Source organism: Danio aesculapii, chromosome 3 (assembly GCF_903798145.1).
Source record: "Danio aesculapii chromosome 3, fDanAes4.1, whole genome shotgun sequence".
Classification (NCBI taxonomy): Eukaryota; Metazoa; Chordata; class Actinopteri; order Cypriniformes; family Danionidae; genus Danio; species Danio aesculapii.
Genome location: NC_079437.1, coordinates 2670553 through 2675835, shown reverse-complemented (window position 1 = coordinate 2675835; position 5283 = coordinate 2670553). Strand labels below are relative to the sequence as shown.

Below are 5283 nucleotides of genomic sequence, written 5' to 3'. Positions count from 1 at the left end.
TGTTAAATATGTTATGTTAGCTTATGTCATATGCTAGTGATATGCTAACATTATGCTAATTAATTTTGCTAACAACATGCTAATAACATGCATATCATGCTTGCAATGTACTTGTGACAAGTGACATATCAACCCTACTGAAAAAAACTGCCTAAACCAGCCTAGGCTGGTTGTCTGGTTTTAGCTGGTCAACTAGGCTGGTTTTAGAGGGGTTTTGGCTACTTCCAGGCTGGTTTCCAGCCTAGTATTTGCTGGTCAGGCTGGGAGATGACCAGCTAAAACCAGCTTGACCAGCCTAGCCAGTCTGGGAGCCCAGCCAAAACCAGCTATGTCCTGCTTAATCCAGGACATTTTTTTCCAGGACATTTTTTCCAGCTTGGTCATTTTCCAGCCTGACCAGCTAAGACCAGGTTGGAAATGGCTGGAAACCAGCCTGGAAGTGGCCAAAACCCCTCTAAAACCAGGCTGGTCAACCAGCTAAAACCAGCCAACCAGCTTAGGTAGGGAACAGTACGGAATCATGCTGGAAACATGCTAACAACATGCTAGTGACATTCTAGCAGTATGATTTTAGTCATTTGACCAATTCAGCTAAAATGGTGGAGGATGTTATCCAGCAGTTGTTACCTTTCTTGAACTTATTAGGCTATATTTATTCTGTCTTCTTCTTCTGAGTGAAATTTACAAATGCATCTCCTACTAAACATTTCAAGATACATCCATTTTACTCTTGATGTCCCTCACTAATCATGTTAGAATCGTGCTATTAACATGCCAATCATGCTAACAAATGTGAGTAATATGTAAGTCACTGCTAACAATGTGCTAGTGCCTTACTAATCATGTTGACAAATGCTAATCATGCTGGAAATTTGCTAACCATATGCTAGTGACATTTCAACAGTGTGTATGCTAATCATGTTAATGACATGAGAACGAAGCTAGCAATGTACTAGTGACTAGTGGCATACAAATCGTGCTTGAAAACATGCTAACATGCTAGTGACATTCCAGCAGCATGTTGATAACATGTTCATCATGTTAAAGGCGTGCTAATCATGCTGCAATCTACTAGTGATATACTAATCATGCTGGAAACATGCTAATGAAACATGACAATCTGTTAATGCCATCCTAATCATGTATCAACATGCTAATCATCTTGGAAACATGTTAACATGCTAGTGACATCATACAAACATACAAATCATACAAACAATATGCTTATCATGATAGCAGTGACTAATGACATAATAATGACAAGGGAAACATGCTAATGAAACATGGCAGTGCATGACATGACATGTGCTAGTGCCATGCTAATCATGTAGCAATATGCTAATCATGCTAGAAACATGTTAACAACATGGTAGTGACATAAAAATTGTGCCAACAGCATGCTGATAACACGTTAATGAAACTGTCAACATGCTAATCATATGATAATAATGATAGCAATGAACAAGTGACATACTAATCATGCTGAAAACATGCAAGTGACATGACAATCATACTAAAGCATGCTGGTAAACATGTTTATCATGCTAACAACTTGGTCATGACGTGCTAATCATACTAGCAATGTACTAGTGACTAGTGGCAAACTAATTATGTTGGATACATGCTGAAACATGGCAATGTGTTTATGCCATGCCAAACATGCTACCTACACACTAATCAACAACATGCTAGTGACATAGCAACAACATGCCGATAACATGTTAATCATGCTAACCACATGCTAATAATGCTAGCAATGTACTAATCATGCTTGAATCCGTGACTAATAACATACTAATTATGCTGGAAACATGCTAATGAAACATGGCAATGTGTTAATAACATGATAATCATGTTAGCAACATGCTACTGAAACATGACAATGTGTTAATAACATGATAATCATAGGCATGTAGGTGGAATGAGTAGCATGCCATGGTAATCATGATAGTAACCGCTTAGAAGGCCCTACGACTTAATTTATCTTAACAACTGACTAGCAACTTCTTAGATTATTATCTTTTTATGGAACGTTGCTGCTGTACCATGGCTGCAGCAGGTGCAATGATAGACAGATTATAACTGGTGGTAGTATAGGGCTTGATGCTAGGGATAATTTCAGGGGCTGCTTAATATCACTGTACTACAGAAGAGTCAAGCTTTAAATAAGAACATTTTTTAAGTAAGATGCTAATGGTCTAACCAGATTTAATTATGTATGCTAAGCTAAGCTAAAAGTGCTCCCATCAGATGTAGGGTTTAAGAGTTTTTTTTTTCGAAGATAAGCTAATTTTAACACCAGTGGTGGAAAGACTACTGAAAAATCATAGTAGTGAGTATTACGCTGTAAAAAACTGACGCGTTTACATGTCATTTGTGGATGTGTGTAAACGTAACATTCTGTAGTGCATCTAGTTACTGCCCAGCAGGCACACAACGCCGTAAGACGTTATAATCAGGCTGGATTTACACTGTAAAAAATCTTACGTGCTATTTACGTAAAAAAATAGTGGTAACACTATTGCACGTATTATTTTAAGTAGTTTTCTAAACTTGATTTTTTTAGCAAAAACTACTTGAATAAATCATGTGAAAAAATACTACATTTTTTTGAGTAAAAGATGGTATTTCAATAATATTAGTGCAATGGGCTTTAATAATTTAAGCAAATCAACCACCATTCACTCATATTCATTTTTTAAGCAAAAACCACTTGATTGAATCATGTGAAAATTACTACTTTTTTTGAGAGATAGATGATGATTTTAAAATTATTAGTGAAATGTGCTTTTATAATTTAGGCAAATCAACCACAATTTAATCATTTTTATTGGCTAAAATTACTATATATATTTAATATTTTATAATGATATTAAATTTGTAATTTATGACTCTTATAATGAAATAAATACATAATACATATGTTCTTAAACATTTTTTTACTTCTGTTTCAATAACAAAATGACAAAACAGTGTAAAACAACCTGTATAACATATGCAGTTTTAAGAGTGTAAAACATTCAATGTGAATCACTGCATGAATTTTACAATAAACATTTTTTCTTCTTTTAAATTTGTGCATATTGTTCATACACTTTTTTTAAGGAGGACATTTTACATTTAAATGAAAGAAAGACAGAACATGTGTTTAGCAAATATGGAATCAGTTAAATTGTTACTAAACAGAAGAATCTCAAAAACATAAATGTATGTGCAAAGAACTGCTACCAGAGGACAAGACACTTTGAGAAAGTAAAGTTACAAATGATCAAAAATTGTGGTGGTTGGATTTACAATAAATGATGTACTGCATGTAAATACACTAAAAGAAGTTGTTCAGCAAGAGGGTAAAGCCAATGAGAACAAAATAGACCCATTATGCAAACACAAGCACAGAAAAGCTTTTGACAAAGTTAAACTAAATGATGCCATGCCAAAGAGATAAAAAAACGTCTTCCCACATGGCTTTATCAGAAATGTACAACAAATCTCGAGGTAAAGTACAACTCACTTTCAAACTGAAACAGGATCAGTTTTGGATCAGAACAAAAGACGAACACAAAAAATCCCTATATGGGCTCCATCAGAAATGTTATTAAAGCAATAAAGTAACAAGGATTATCACATGATGTCATTTCAACTGGGCCTCACAATATTGAGTCCACTGGGTGCCTGCACAGTTTGCTAATGGAATCAAAGACAATTTGTGAAAAATGGCAATATCCATATATTTTAACATGCCTCTATAAACACTGAGGAATAGGGATTAAAAACAAACCATTACCTGGATTATTAACACAATAATCTGATGAACATTTTTTTCTGACATACTGTATATGCAGAGCAAACCAATTTTGGGGAGTGTAAAGTACCAACATCCCCCTTTTTAACTTCTTTACCAATAGTTTTTTTAAACTTATCCCAAGTATAAAACAGAAAAAATATAGAACTTGCATATACATTTTGGGAAATGTAGTGCATTTTGTCCAATACTTGGCATCAAAGGATTGTCTCTCAAAATCTAACACATTAGTTTGTTCTTCGAGGATTGCAATTTGGGGGAAACTTGCAAATATAAGTTCCAAAAAAAGAGATTCTGAAATGCCTTGAATGTGTGTTTTGGCTGTTTGGGATTGGTGAGGTATCTCCAGAGGATGTGGAGGTGGATGCAAATGCACATTGTTCAGCTTCGTTCATTGAACATGCAGTGAAAAGAATAGAGAATTCTTGGTCTGCTGACACTGACAAACTGGTCCTGGGGTATTCTTCATTTTTCACCAACAGTGTAAGGACAATAGGAGTAGTGTAAACAAGAAAACAAAGGATTGTCTCTCGAAATCTAACACATTAGTTTGTTTTTGAGGGATTGCAATCTGTGGGAAAACTTGCAAATATCAAGTTCCAAAAAGAGTTTCTGAAAGGCCTCGAATGTGTGTTTTAGCTGTTTGGGATAGGTGAGGTTCAGTGCGTAGGTAAGCCCAAGAAGAATTGCACAGGCTCTAGCCAGACTGCCCAATCCATCTATGACCTGCACACCTTCCAAAATGATGCTGTACTCCTCCTGGTCATTCCTCTTGTAAAGTGCAATTTTCAGTACATGCTGCTTGAGACTTTGCTGCACATCCTCACTCTCGGACTGTAAAATAAGCACAACACAGTTTATTATGAATCCCTGACATTGTAAAGTAAATTTTTATAAAGTTGTCGTATAAGGATTTAAGATGCAAAGATATCAGGAAGTAAATAATTTAAGTTACTTTTTAGTCACTAATAAGTTTTGATCTCTGTAAACAATGTTACTCCCTAAATATATATTTAGTTGTACTGTGCTGACTGACACTGTTACAAACTCAATGGTTTGACAGATGACAGAATGGCTGTTTTTTATGAATGTTCAATGTGCTTAATTTATTTTATTTACATTGCCAACACTAGTATACATAACAAAAAAGTTTTGTAAGGACAAAAATCAGTTGCAGTTTTTAAGAATCCATAAATATCTGAAATAAGTTTAGACACTAACATTGTATTCCTGGATCAGGTCATCCTCCTTTTCACCCAGGTAATGGACAAGGCAACGGAGGACAATATCTCTTGTCTCTTCAATGTTTTGAGGTGTGGTCTGATGCAACAAAAGTGTAGAAATTAGTATGATTACTTAAAAACAATAAAAATATATAGATTAATTGTAAAAATACCTGAGGCATGGAACCTATTTTCTTCTTCAAAATCTGGCCAAGTGCTCCTCCTTTGCAGGAAAATATTTTGAAAAATTTCGGAGTG

The 5283-nt window shown here is 35.0% G+C and overlaps 1 pseudogene; it reads left to right on the top strand.

Annotated features, from left to right (window-relative positions):
• Positions 1–3209: 3209 nt before the first annotated feature.
• On the top strand, positions 3210–3710 carry LOC130216637 (ubiquitin domain-containing protein UBFD1-like; annotated as a pseudogene).
• Positions 3711–5283: the final 1573 nt, after the last annotated feature.